General features: G+C 34.1%; 1 protein-coding gene across 1 annotated transcript in view; it reads right to left on the bottom strand.

The window, feature by feature from the left end:
- The window catches only part of LOC131854211 (potassium voltage-gated channel protein Shaw-like), a 214,718-nt gene that overhangs the window by 96,717 nt on the left and 101,859 nt on the right, over window positions 1-16,142 (bottom strand). The window lies entirely within an intron of this gene.

The raw sequence follows: 16,142 nt of genomic DNA on the forward strand, positions 1-16,142 counted from the left end.
TGTTAAAAAGATATGCAAAGTGGGTGAAATATAATGACAGATATCAAGGAAGTGTGATGCAGACGAAGTTTCGCGCGTCAGCTAGTAAATACATAAATTTCAGTTAAGCATTGCTTCTGAGCCCATAACTGAAATCTGTCATTATCTTTTGCTGAATAAAAAAACAGTAAAAGATAATTGCGATAAATATGAATCTTACTCATATAATAAACGGGAAAGTTCGTATGTATGGCTGGATAGATAGATGGATTATGTACATACATTATGTCACTCTTTCACACAAGAACTACTCAATATATTAAAAAAAAATTACACTAATATAGTTTATACATCAGAAAACACATAATCTCTAAATTTATGTAGTATCCTATAATTTATTTATTTATTTAAACCTCCATCAGTGTACAGTTTGATGCAGTCCTGACTCCCAAACTAGCGTGAGCTGTATATCAGGAGTCAGTTCCTTCCCAAAGCAAGGATAACAGTTTTAATTAATTTACATGTAGACATAAACCTAATTCATATTTTATACAATTTAGCCAATGTGTGTGTGTGTGTGTGTGTGTAGTATATAGCATATATACACATACACATATATATTATATACTATATATACCATTGCATAAACGTACATCGATTTAGTGTCACTATACTCTGCATATTGTATACAGAGGTAATAAACCATTAGACAACAATGCTCTCAATCAATTCTGAATCATCTACCATCTTGTTGATTGCTGTAATAACAATAAATAAAGCGTATAATATAACATAAGGATATGCATACATTAATATTTAATGTATTTTCTCTGCACATAGCTTTGGTGTATCTAAAAGCATCTACACAGATTGATTATTTATATATAGAAATATGCTATGTGCACGTAGTATTATATATTTTTTTTATTTATTTATTTACACCGAAACTTTGCAGTTTCCCAATATATTACAAGAGAAATAGCCTTGGTAATCTGGCGGTTTAGTTCGACGCATTATTTCCGATGGTCGCGGTTTCGATTCCTCACACTAGCTCTGCTTAGCTTAGGATTAGATATATAGTAATTTATTTTGTTTTTAGTAAATTGCTGCATTAGGGTTTACAAAACTAATGTATGCTTATTTAATGGATTTAAAAATAACTTAAGAATTACAAAAAAAAAATTACCACATAGTGGGATAAAATGTACAGTAAAACAGTAAAAGTTTTTCTCCCGAGACTACAGCATGGGGTTTTTAAGAAGGGTACATGAAGGTTTCTTAAGGATTGGCAACGCGCACGTAACATCTCTAGTAACCATTTACCATCAGATGGGCCGTATGCTTGTTTGCCACCATCGTAGTATAAAAAATAAGTACAATACTGTACCCGTTATTTGTGGTATATTAATTAAGTATAGTTACCATAAGTTCTAGACTATTCAAAAATGCAAATAGACTATAAAATGACAATGAAATCGATGAATAATTAAATTATACTATTGTACAGTTCTCTTATTTAAGTGAAGGGTTAACAAAAGGCTTCGAGCTTAACTCGAGTTAAATATTGATTTATTGCTAGCAATTGAACTTAGATGTTCGGAATGAATTCTTGACTACATCAATATTAATGTACACTATAATTACAACAAAGAAATATTATAGCTGTGCCCGCGACTTCTTCCGTATAGAATAGTGATCTTGATTAAATCAAGATCAATATAATCTATTCCATAAAAGACACAGAAGAAATTTCAGCGTTCTAGCTTTTAAAATGACGAGTTTCCATAAAAAACCTTCATCCCTTATTTTTTTTTACCCGGTAAAATTTTACAAATTTTTATTGTCATATTTATTTATGTTTAAGAAATAACCTAAAATTTAGTTTTAGGCTTCTAGTTTAAAAAATGTCGATTCTTCCATACATTGCATCCCCATTCAACCCCTTACAACCCTTTTTTCGCCATAAAAGTAGCCCTTTCTCAGGGTCTAGGCAATTTGTGTACCAAATATAATTTCAAATTCGAATATTTATTTCTGTAATTTCTTTTACAACATTTAAATCGTTTTAGTAGTTTTAGCGTGAAAGCGCAACAGACAGACAGACAGAATTACTATCGCATTTATATTATTAAATAGGATAATGTATGTTTGTGTGTTTAATAAATTTTGGTCGTTATTTTTAAGTATTTTTCTGAACTTATTATATTTTTAGAACTTATTATTTTTGGAGTCTTCGTGAAACGGAGAAGAAGAAAGTTGATGCGTTAGAGATGTGGTACTAGAGACGGATGCTAGGAATATCGTGGACAGAGTTTCGTACAAATGATTCCGTATTAAAAGAACTCTGCAATAAAATTATTTAAAAGAGCAACACGCAAGTTTCTTGCTCGATCTTCTTGTAATGAGACAGCTTTCCGAACGAGCGGTAGATTAAAAAATGTAATGACAAAAGTGCTTCAATGTAAGTTTATTTGAATAAATGATTTTCTATTCTATTGTATTCTATTCTGCATCAGACAACGCCTATCAACCACAGTGCAATCACGCATTCTGACCTTCTTCGGCCACGTATCTCGCCGTGGCACAGTGGGAACTTTGACTCATTTTCATCTCATAAATCTATAACTTCTGTATTAATAAAGATATGTACATGATTTTTTTTCCTGATAATCTTAAATATATATACTTTTAAATAATGTATGCTTTGTGAGTAAAAAAATATTTCTAATAGTTATAAATAATTTAGGAATACAAGAAATATAGAATTTGTAGACTTACATTTATGTCCTAAGAAGTTTATACAGAAATAAGTAAAAGTATCAGCGTAAAAAACCAAAATTCTTATAAAGATAGCTTACAAGTCACTCAAGAGCTCCTTTTCTTCATCAAAAAGTACTAAATATTTTTAATTGGAAGGTTTTCTTAAACTTGTTATGTATGGGTCAGAGGTATATAAAAATGCGTGTAGAACATCTTTGTTAGAGGCTACCCTCGAACATTGTCTTGCATGATGAAGGCTGAACTGTTTATAGTCTTTTTTCCGTGACTCTTGACATCTTCATCTTCATCTTCTGAAAGTTACCCAAAAGGCAAGACAGAAAAGTAACGTATCACTCGTTCACATTTCTTTTCATAACATAAAACATTTTTATTAATTCCTCATATATACTAGTAATTTCTGATGTGCAATGATAATTTTGGAAAAATCTTGTGGCTGTATTGCCGTCATTAGTGTTGCCACTAACTTGCTTCGGCTTATCTATATTTAATCCAAGTTCTTCTCTGAACCTTCTTTGTACATAAGCCTTCTTTTGCTTTTTTAAATTTTTATTTTCTGTTGTTGTGGCAGATCATTTTTATTGATTTGTATTTTGATTGTAAGATAAATGTAAAATAAGTTCCACGAATGCAAAGTTGAAAGGCCATATTGATAGGAAGTTTCATCGACAGGTTTATTTTGTACTTTTTCTAAATTGTTCATCTCTGTGGGTTTTGCACTGCAAATGGTACATACATTTGATTTCTGCTTTAACGTTAGTAATTTCTATACATAATTTTGGCGGATAGCACGATTCTTTAGCTTCACGAATCAACCTGTATGATGGAAACAATAAGTAATTCTTTACTATCAAACAACTCCTCATATTTTCGTACTGTGCCTTGTTCAGATCCAATTTTATGAAAATGCGAAGAGCTTAATGTTTTTGAATACGCTGTTATATGTGCCGGTTCATTAATAAGATTATTCATTAAGATTGCTCAATTCATTCTAGTTTTCTATCAGCAATGCTCGTAAAATATCAATGATGAAACCCTTAAACCCTGTACATATGTACAGGGTTTAAGGGTTTCATCATTGACTCATATGAGTTCAGTATGAAGTCCACAGGTATCAAGCAAGCCTTGTTTTTCCCTTTCTTTATCCGAACTGTCTTCGTACGTTTTAGATCGTTATAGGTCTTCCTCTTTTCTCTGTCGAAGTAGGAGGTTCAGGTTCGCATGTAGTTTTTTCTAGATTTACAGTGAAAATACCATCCTATCAATTGCTATTTTATTTAAAAACTGTTCTTTCTTTCTACCACATTTCGTATAGCGTTGACGAAACTGAGTTATGAAGGACTTCTGAATACTTGCGATAATTTTTGCTATATTCGCATCTGAAGATTCGGTAAAATTATTTCGTAGTTTGATATAGAATCAACATAATTTGTATCACTTTAAATCAATAAGACACTTAAGTCGCGTCTGGTACACGAGAATTCACTCATTGGGGCGAGATGAGTAATTAACAATTGTTTAGTAATGACAAATGCTTATGAAGAACTGTAATATTTCATATGCAAATACATACACTATTTTATACTTAACAATGATCATATACGTGTGCAAAATTACTTGATAAAAAATATTTATCATTATGCGGTATAGAATAGGTCTGTATGGGAATGGGAACTATATACTGTGTGAAATACTTAATAAAAGTAAGGCAAAAGATAAAATATATAGTAATCATTGAGCAAAAAGTATTTTTTTGAATATTCAGACAGAGAATCTCAAATAAAGAAGAAAATCTTAATATACGTACTTAGAAAAAACAAATCTCACCATGATATTATACTCGATTTAAATATTTTACGCAGTGAAACTGCAAAAAAAAATGTTATGCCATCAAATTACATTATATTTCCTAATAAATAAAACCAAATTTAGAACTTCGGCAAGCTTCGGCAACTGTCAAATCTCCAAGTGAAAGTCTGAGAAAAGAAAATAGTACATATAACGATATATGGATTTTTAGTTAAATAATATTCGACTAAACTAAATATATTTTTATTTTATAGTAAAGTACACATTCTAAGCATTCTAAAATGGTATCACACTATATGACTTGATATTGGTTTGATACTATAAACTTGTACAAAACATATTTAAGTTACAAAATTATTTTTGTATTTTTTTCATTCCTTGACTTTAGAGGCTCTATTCTATAAAGTATGAATAGTCAGAGATTTAAATCATATTTATAATGATAGAGTAACTCTTTGGCTACAATTTGAGGTATTATACAAGCATATCCACGGAGTTTTAGAAAAAGTATTTATGAGATGGCTTTCTTAGGCGAGTTCCCACTGTGCGTGGCTCCGTAGAGCATCTCGTAGTGCAGGGAAAAGTGGAAGGCACTAGGCCACGTGGTAGATCACCAATGAGATGGACAGACCAGATCAAGGCCGCAACAAGTGCTCAGTTTACGAATGCACCCCGAGAGCTGCAGTCCGCGACGAATGGCGCCGTATTATCAAAAACCTCACTCATCGTGATTCAAAATGTTGACCACGATCACTCTGACAAGAGTGTACCGACTAAGAAGAAGAATTATATTTTTTTTAATATAATAGAATAGAAAATCGTAAATGATAGAAAATCTTTTATTCAAATAAACTTAATATAAGCACTTTTGAATAGTCATAATATTTTTTTTAATCTACCGCTCATTTTTTTCGGAAAACCCTCTCATCACAAGAAGAACGACCAAGAAACTTGTGTGTTGCTCTTTTAATTAATCGTTGTAAATTTACATTTTTCAAATCGAAACGTGCGAATACAAACTACCAACTAGCACTAACTTATTAGGGTCTAAATTAAATCAGTCGTAGTGATTAGACCAGACCACTCCCTACAAGCAGCACTCATTCACGAGTATGACGTATGAGCCAGCAATCACTGATGCATCTATGACTACTTATGCTTATACTTTTCATGTTCGGGATTTTCATTTAATGTTACATAGACACCTATATAAATACCTATGCATTGTAAATAAACTAGATTTAAAAAAAAAAGTAATTCAATAGAGTTTCTTGCCAGTTCTTCTCAATTGGATCTATATACCGAACTGGACGGTAGGGAAAAAAATATAATGTAATATCGTGACGTTCATAAGCGGCTAAAATGTTCTACATGAATAAATGATTTTTGAATTTGAATTTGAATATGTTAATACATGATCCAGATTGTATTTTGAAGCCAGACAATCATACATTCGACGTTCTCATTGGAATTCCGTACGTTTAGAGCACCGTTCATAACTCAAACTGAATAAAGGTTCGACCGCATTGCAATTGTTGTATATTTTTTCCCGTCCATTGTATTGTAGGGTTAACGAATTAATAGATTTATATTCAAAGGCAAGATAATATATATTACTTACTATATGTATGTACAATCATTTGTATTCAGGAGTACCTATAATTGTTTGTATCGGTCTGGAAGTTTTCTATGTATATTACGTTATATTTACAAAAAATGTATTTACTGTATTTACTAGTCTGCTCTAATCATTACGACTGACTTGATCTTATTGTGTACTACACCTATGTACACCCGGTACTTCGTCCGCGTGAAATTTAACTTTATTTTTCCAAATTAAAATAATTTTTCTAAAATAAAAGTAGCCTAAGTTACTCACTCAGCTACATGCCAATAAAAGTCGCGTCAAAATTGGTCCAGCCATTTCAGAGATTAGCCGGAACAAACAGACAGACAGACAAACAAAAATTCTAAAAAATGTTATTTTGGTGAATGTACCGTTTTATATTCATACGCATGTAGTAAAAAACAGTTATTTCAATATTACAAACAGACACTCCAATTTTATTTATATGTATAGATTTAATATTTGACCCTAATAAATTAGTGCTAGTTGGTAGTTCGTATCATACGTTTCGACTTAAAAATGCAAAATTACATTATTTAAAAGAGCCAACACGCAAGTTTCTTGCTCGTTCTTCTTGTGATGAGATAGTTTTCCGAATGAATTAAGTTTATTTGAATAAATTATTTTCTATGATGATGATAGTATGGACTATTTAGTAGCCTGAATTAAATTAAATAAATAATGCAAATGAAATTTAACATAACAATTAATAAATCCTTTAAATAATGAAATGGACTTCCGGAAAATAACACGTAATTCGAAAAAATAAACTAAAATTAATCCTGAGGGATGACACCGGAAAATGCGTACATTTTTTGACACTAAATCTTCCTAGGAACAAACATAAAAACAGAAATATCCATGTTATCAAAAGGACACACTATACGTACATAATTTTGCACTATCTGAAATAGAAAATCTCAAGGTTGACAACCCTGTTGGCTTTTTATGGCCGCTACGTGTTCTTAATGTCCATTTCGTTTTAAAATGGCCACTGCCTCCCTCATAATAGGTTTTCACGCGGAATTCTCATTACCGAGATTTTTTTTGTTGCCCAAAACGAGTCCAAAGACGAATTACTTGGCTTCTCGTTTAATTACGATTGATGGATTCATGTAATTTCACGCTGTTTCTTGTTTATGCTTATCTCGAATCGATAGCTGTATTGTGGCATAGATTAATGAGCGATTGTATTGTACAAGTTGCTAGTCCCGACATTTAATTTAAAAGAAATAGCGGCCGCTGTCGTGTCCCAAGCACCGCATCCCTTCACAACCCCCGCCAGCGTTGTCACTTTGTTTCCGACTTACATTTCTACAAACAAAAAAGATAAAACGGAACGCTTTTCATGGGACTTTGTTTGTCTATGACAGCGCTATATAGAAACCATTAACTAACGATTTGAAATTCGAAATTTGAAACTGAAATTGAAATTTAAAATTGAATTATATGTTATTAATGGCCCATCATTCTATCATGGTGGGAGGGCTTCTGTCTTACCTGTTGTAGCCGAGCCAAGCAACTTACTTTGTAAACTGACGGCTAATGGTATGACAAGAAATTCAAACACTTACCAATAAATTACATATTAAGACTATTCTTAATATGTAATTTATGTAAAAGTGCTTTATTTAATATAGATTGTTTCTATAAACAATCTATATTAAATAAAGTACTTTTCAATACCATATTTTTCGCTTGAAACTCTAATTCAGAAACAAGACTCATCACAAGAAGAATGAGTAAGAAATTTGCGTGTTGTCCTAAATAAATGTTGTTATGCACTGCATATTTAGTATTTTGTGTTAGGTAAGTATTAAAACCTGGACGAGGATTATAGTGATGGTTTAAAATGAATTTTATTAACTGAAAATGCTATGTCTCGATAACCTCTATTAGTTTTAATTTTGTTCTATTTTTAACTTTTTATTATTATATTTTACAGTATGTATAGGCTGCCAGTTACAATTTTATTTTTGCATAAAAAAGTACAGTAAGATTAATAAATTTAAATATAAATTAAAATGCCAGTCTATAAGAATGAAATTCAAATACTGAGCAATAATACATCTATTTGAATGACTTTAACGTTTGTAATACATTTATTATAAATTTATACGCAACATCGACCTGATTAAATCAACCCGATTTCTAGATATACCCATAAATGGATCTGCCAAGAAAAGACAGACAAAATTTGATTATAAGTAGAATGTTTCTCTTCCGCTTGCGAAGAAATCGAATCAAGGGGATACACAAAAATGTATTCTATAACATTAACGGGAATTTCACGTGTCTGAGTGTTTATATACAGTCGAATGAGTCAGCATTTTAGGAGTGTAAACAGTAAGTTCGAGTGAATAAGATTAGCTATTTACGCCTTTTAGTGAGAAGAGGGTTTTGATGTTGTAATTAAACTTGGAGAGTCCAGGGGGTAAAACGGTGGCGCTGCTGACCCGCCGCCAGAGGTTGTTTCCGCCGCTCCTCATGCTGAGAGGACAGCCTATCCAATAGGAACGCAGAGTGCGTTACCTAGGGGTAGAAATCGACCGGTCGCTGCGTATGACGCCGCAGGTGGACCGGGCCGTCACCCAAGCCAAGGCCGCGCGCGCTTTGTTGCGACCGGTCTTATAATCCAGGCTGCAGCTGCGAACTAAAGTATATATAAGACTTACATTCGTTCGCGGCTCAGATATGCCGCCCCCGCATGGTACGGACTCGTCCTCACAGCGGCGGAGACTGCTGGTCCAACAGAACGCCGCCTTCCGTCTGTGCACAAATGCCGGACGGTAAGTCCGCAACGACGCGATCGCCCGCGACCTTAAGGTCCCAACGGTGGAGCAGTTCGTCGCCCGGTTGACGCGCGCGATGTTGTGGGCACGAAGCGAACTTGCGCGACCTCGCCCCTCTACACGCGCGCTCACCGGACGCTTACAGGCGGCTGCTGAGAAGCAGCCGCCCTCCGGCCGGCCGGTAAACGAACGACGCTGGGGTAGCACGCCCCAGCAGTACGCCCGGGCAAGGAGCAAATGCTCGAGGCCCGTACCCGGCGGTCCTTAGGAACCAGCGGACATCCTAGTCAGTCAGAGAGTCCATGCTAGTTTTTTAATTTACTTGATAGTGGTTTACAATGGTTGCGTATGATAATGCGTATACGATCGTTGACAGATTTTGAATATTAAAGTATAACGGTTAACATATTCTCTATGGCCCGCTGAAATACCGACGTTTCAGTGTTGCAGTATCAAAAACAATTTGGGCCACAAATTAGTGCAACTGCGCCTAAACATTAGCTAAATTATATAAATTTAACTAGAACTAAAGTGAACTCCGTCGACTATTTAGAATATTCTATTTCCTACGATTATATATATTACCCTTAAAATTGCTTTCAGGAATAAGGCCGCCTTGTAGTATTTATATATATATATGTTTACTTTACATAATACATAATTATACCTATCTTATATTATTGTATAATACAAACAAAAAATATTCTATCAACCGTCAGTTTAATACTATTATCTAATATTTTGACTGTTTTAGCGTGGGAAGGCCTCCTGCAAGATGAACCGACGATCTGGTCAAGATCCCTGGAAGGCGATGGATGCGAGCAGCACAGGATCGATCATCGTTAAAACCTTTGGGGGAGGCCTTTATCCAGCAGTGAACGTTTTCCGGGCTGAGATGATGATGATGGTGAATTTTATTTTACTATAGTTTAGTTGTATTGTGCTACCCTAATTTTTATATTATGTTCAAAATTGGTAGAAAACGGTCCAGTTGGAAACCAATGCCACACAGGAGCATCCTATTGGTATACGCTGACCCGGGTCCTTTTGTCGCCTTTCATTTAGTTATTTTTAAACTTTCGTGTTTAATGACATCGCTGTTACTCCAGTCAGTTCATGACCACGGCTAGTGCAACCTAGTCGAAATGTCGAGAGAGGTAAATACCTTTATTTGCCATAAAATTATTTGTGTTAAGACCCGGTTAATAATTTAAATAAGGTATCCTTTAAATATATTTTTTATTATGTAATTTTATTGATAGCAATAAATGATTCTTATTCCTGTTCTATATGACGTAGAATACCATCACTGTAACAATACCCGGGTCTGCAATTTCCCTGACCGAAATAATATATTTTACCACAGTAAAATGGAATCTATGTACCATATATATAAAGTTACAATTCTAACAATACATCGATAAAAACTGCAATCAATTCCATGCAGTGATGCGTGAACGAGAAATACTAAATGGAAAAACACACAAAAAAATCTAAAATTGTTGTTTTGACTTCCGTTGCTATAAAACTGTTTTAAGCCTTTCATGATAGTTTTTTTACAATGCATAGACATATTTCAAATTTATTACATGTTTAAATATATGTTAGTTGTATATGTACTGTTAAAATAATTAAAAACGTATTTATATATTAAAAGTATACTTCAGAAGTAGGTTCGCCCTCTGACACGTTGGTTTCGAATACACTTATATATCGGTATCGCCCTAACCACATAGCCTGCCCTACAACATCTACAGGACGGGCCGTCGCCGTCGGAGCTGGGGTAGAAATGCACATGCGAATCCCCTGGTTCCGGCATAGGCGCTCGTAGGTACACCGTGTGGTTTTTAATGAGTACAAGTCTCACTCACCACCCCGCCCTCCCCCGGCGGAGTGACGGTCTTTTAAAGATTTTTCACACGTAAAAAAAAAAAGGCTTCGTATGTTATTTTTTTTATTTTGTGTGTGATATGCAATTTATGTGTTATGTTGGCGATAAATGAATTATCTGTTGATATTTCTACAAAATATGTCTAGGTAATAATCGGCGAAGTTGTACCTGAACAGAGACAATTAGATTGGAGGGAAGTAGATTGTCAATAATATGGACTGATAACACATTTACTAACAATGTAGGCGCGATTTCCTCTGAAAATTATAATGATAAATTCCCGGTGTATTTAGTACCTAACCTCATGTTCATCTTTTCATCATCCGCTCGTTCCCCGCCAGCGTATATCCTTAGCGACTGCACATTACCTTTATCATCCATTATAAAAAGGATACTATGATTTGACGGCCTCGGTGGACCAGCGGTTTAGCACACCGCCTTACTTCCAATGTTCCCGGGTTCGATTCCTCGCACGGCACAAACATTTGTATTCATGAGTATGATTGTTTGTATCGATCTGAGTATTTTCTTAATTCGTAATTCAACATATATTTATTCGTGTAGGTCTATTACAGACTCTATGTCAAATCTACCGTCAGTTAGGGAGGATTTCGAGATGAGAAGAACTGACAAGAAACTCACGTATTCTTTTCAAATTAATATTAAACATTTTACAATAATACAGATTACTTTTTAAATTCAAACTTGGGAGAATAGAGTGACCAGCATATGCTATTGCAAAAATCTATGTATGTATTTACGAAAAAAAAATCCATGTATTTGTATCAGTTATTCAATACCCATAACACAAGCTTTAGCTAGCTTAACTTGTGTCTAGATGGTGCTGTGTGAATTGTCCTGACATTATTATTATTATTATTACTTTATATATGTCTATATATCACTCTTTTTACGGGGGTAATATGTTTAAACACGCGGGCCTTAGCCAAGCGTGAATGAGCTTAAAAGTTGGTGGAGGATGATAAAAGTGATGACGAAAGAAATTTCGTATAATTATTATAATGATTTACTGCAGTTGTTATTCGCATCAAATCAATACTAACGCTGGTAAAATTATTAAAATCCACGGGCAAAAATAATAACCGTTCGACGTGCTAGGGACAACCCCTGGGTCCGAGGTAATCCCAGATAATGGAATGGTGATCCGTTGTTTATGTATCCGACTGCGTGGAGATAACAGTGACGCTAAATTCGATTACTTTGTTATTTTGATATAATTTATAGATTAAATCTCGCAACGCTTCCCACCTGGAATAGAAATCACGTAATAAGTTATCTGTGGGTGAAGGTATATTTAAAATCGGTAAAGTATTCTAGAGTTTATAATAATAAGAATCTTTATTTGGAATAGAATACAATAGAATACTTATATTTATTATAATTACACATCACAACACAACAATTACAATGATCACAGCAGCATATAAATTATTATAACATATAAATAAGAATATCACAATACAAATCATTACATAAAGAAAAGCGAAGAAGAAAATCAATAAAAAAATAAACACATATACCAAAACAATAATAACAAAACAAAAAAAAATTGTCTCAAATCACCATCATCATCTGCTTCTTCCTTATCCCATTTATTTGTAGTCTGCGTAATATGTTTTTCTCTTCCATTCATCTCTGTTCGCAGTCATCTCGTTATTTACTCTCTTTCTTATTATATCATCTTTCATGCAGTCTATCCATCTCTTTTTCGGCCTTCTTCTGCCCTTATAACCATCTACATTCATATGTAATACCTTCCTTATAATATTATCTTCAATCCTACGAATTAATAATCTATACAAATAAATAAAATTAATATGTCTGTTTGTAATCTCAAATTAACAGCTTTTCAATAACTGCATATGAAAGTACATACGCTACTTAGATTAAAACGATGGTCATGGTTGTCTAGCGGTTAGCACACCGCTTTACTACCGATAGTCGCGAGTTGGAATACTCGCATGATACAAACATTAGTATTCATGAATGTGATTATTTGTATCAGTCTGAGTGTCTTTTATGTATGTTATTTACAAAAAAAATATTTTAAATATTATATCAGTTGTCTAGTACTCATAACACTAGCTACTTAGCTTAGTAGTGCATAGAGCTCTGAGAATTATTCTGCGATATTCTTTTTATTATGCGATAATTTAATGCATAATCTATAGTAATTATATATGCCAATAATTCCAATGACATGTTTATTTTAATTTAATTATAGACTAATCAGAATGACATAAATATATTAATATAAAAAATATATATATATATATAAAAATTTGAACGCCTGTATGTAGGCTAAATACACTGGACATTATACAATATATTTAATATTGTATACACATACATATAAATACTGTATTCTGCGAATAAATGATTTGATTCATTGATTATGTCGGAATCGAATAGGCGCCCATTAGAAAGTAAGATATTACGCTAATCCAACAGACTAGCCAGGTCGTGGAAATTAATTTTATTACTAAAGGTTATATTTAGTTGTTGACACTGGGCCGACCGTATACAACATGCACATTAAACCGCTAGGGCGTTTAAAATTAGACAACGGTCGATAAAACCAGTCTACAGTATCTACAGTATGCCTATAAAGTATGATTTAAATAGTACTCGCCGGGCAGTTTCGCAAACAGTAAATTAAGAAAGTTATTCGGCAAACACAAACACCGGGTATATGAACTGGAGGGAGCTCTCTAGGGTACTCTGAAGAGTGCCCATTCATAGTAAAGGCTGAGCACACGAGGTACGTAACAGAAGAGTTCCTTCTGTGGCTGATTACCTAAAATTGGGACATCTCAAATTAATAAACAACCCGGAAGCACTAAATTACAGACAGCGAATCCAACATTTAGTACATTCAAAAGCTCTAATATCGGGCTACTCGAATAAATATTCCAATAGACTATTGTTATTAAGTAAAAACAATATATGCATTATGACTAGCGCTCTCATAAGGCTCTGCAAATAGAACAAATATTATGCAAACCTAGGTCTGTGCACAACAAAAATCTGCAGATTTTGCCAATCTGAAGAGCAAACGTTTTTTCTCATAGCATAGGGGACAAACGAGCATGCGAATCACCTGACGGTAAGTGATTACAGCCCCGCATAGACACCCGCAACACTAGACGAATTGCAAGTGCGTTGTCAGCCTTTTAAAAAGGATTAAGCTCTTTTCTTGAAGGTTTCAATGTCGTATCGGTTCCAAAACACCATTGCTGGAAGGTGATTCCACAATATGGTTGTTGGTAGCAAAAAGTTTCTAGAAAACCGCACTGTGGAGCACCTCCAATCGTCCAGATGATCAGGATGGTATTTTAGTTTCTTGCGGGTATGGGTATGGTGGTGAAACTCAGCAGCTGATATTATTCCGAACAATTCTTCAGAATACTGACCGAGATATATGCGGTAGAAAATAAACTGAGAAGCGACATCGTACCGCAGAGCCAATGGGTCGAGTCAGTCACAAAGATGTTGATTACCAATGATTCTGACTGCTCGGTTCTGAATGCGAGCAAATGGAAGTAACTGGTATTGTTAATAGTTGCAACAACAACAATATTTACTATTCCATTCAATTTATAATATGTCAAAAATATGTCTCAGCTCTGACTAACTCTCCGATTATGGAAACACTGATATCTCGTCTCGTATAACAGACGTCAGAGAATATATTATTTTTCTTTCAATCAGAATGTTTTAGCTGTGACAGCTAAAATACAAGGTTTCAAGAAAACTAAAAGATATATGTTAGATTATCTGTGTGTAAACAGATTGTGCAAAGCTCTGCAATTTATCAGATACAAGAATAAGAACCTTGTTTTTTTCGAAGCAACGGGGAAAATAAGTGAAAACATTCGTGTATCTATCTATCTATCTCTAATCCAGGCTGTCACGGGATAGATATAAACAGGAAACAACATATTTTTATGTAATTTCAATGACAAATAAGCAGTTACCGCACCTGATGGTAAATGGTTTTTTTTATGAGTGATAATGAGATGGTCCAACCGCCTGCGCTAACGAGAATGGATAATGATAAGAATAGCATGAAGTCAGATCAGTTAGACCATCGTGACCAATTCACAAGGAATTTATCACGACGGTTTCCTGTGGGAATCCCGTGGAAGTCAACCTGATATCATTGGTCTACATTACTAACAATCTCATACCTCCCCGATGGTAAGTGGTAATCCTCTATATACATGTTGGTCATCACGACGTCATGTGATGTTTATGGTTGATAGGCAGGTATTTTCGAGGACTAAGGTATCATGCCTTGAATCCTGTAATTTTCTGCCTTATTTCGAGCCTTCAATAGAAATCTAGCTTATATAGCAGGCTGTTTGGTGACTGTGTTAAGTGAGGTATCCACACAGATGACTTTTCAGAATATATACTGTTATCAATTATCTCGGTATACGAGAGTAGTGGGGCACAAGATGGCGTCCTATGAACAGTGACTCGAAAAAAGATACGAGCAGCCGGCGAACGGAACGGACGGGATTGGACAAATTGTGAGGAGATTACTAATACTACCTCGTTAGAAAGACTTAATATTAATATTCAATCTTTCAATAATAACAACAAAACGAAAACGTGTGAAGGTAGACGAATATGTCTTCCCATAAAACATTTTATTAACCATCTACTCGCTGCTCTTCAGTTTACCCGTGATCATGGCGATTGTAACACTGCCGTGTCATTGGGAACTTAAGAAAAACAAATAAAACGTAAGTTCTTGTATTTTTTTTTCTAATTATACATAAACATAATTACCGCATCAAATTTAAAATCTTATATATAAAATTGTCGTGTCACAATGTTAGTTACTATACTCCTTTACCAAACTTTAACGAAACGAAAAAGTCTTGACCTATTTTATGAAATTCTGTATGCATATTCAGTAGGTTTGAAGGTACTATCTATTTTTATACCCTTCAGTGATAACAGTTATGCCACGCCTAACATTTATTTTGTATTCATTGCACAGTTTTTTTATAATGTGACACTAAAAATATATACAACCCTACATTTTTACCCTTCTATCACCAACCTCTATTTCATAATAGCGATTTTAATTTACATGGCAAAACAACATTTACGGGGTCAGTTCATTCATTCATAATTTAAGAGCTGTGCTCTGTTCGGTGGAGCTCCCGCCACCTTCCACGATCTTCCATCAGTTCTTTTTGCTGTTGATACGACACGACTCCAACTTTTTCTT

Source organism: Achroia grisella, unplaced genomic scaffold (assembly GCF_030625045.1).
Source record: "Achroia grisella isolate CSIRO2021 unplaced genomic scaffold, CSIRO_AGI_Agris_v1 utg971, whole genome shotgun sequence".
NCBI classification, from domain to species: domain Eukaryota; kingdom Metazoa; phylum Arthropoda; class Insecta; order Lepidoptera; family Pyralidae; genus Achroia; species Achroia grisella.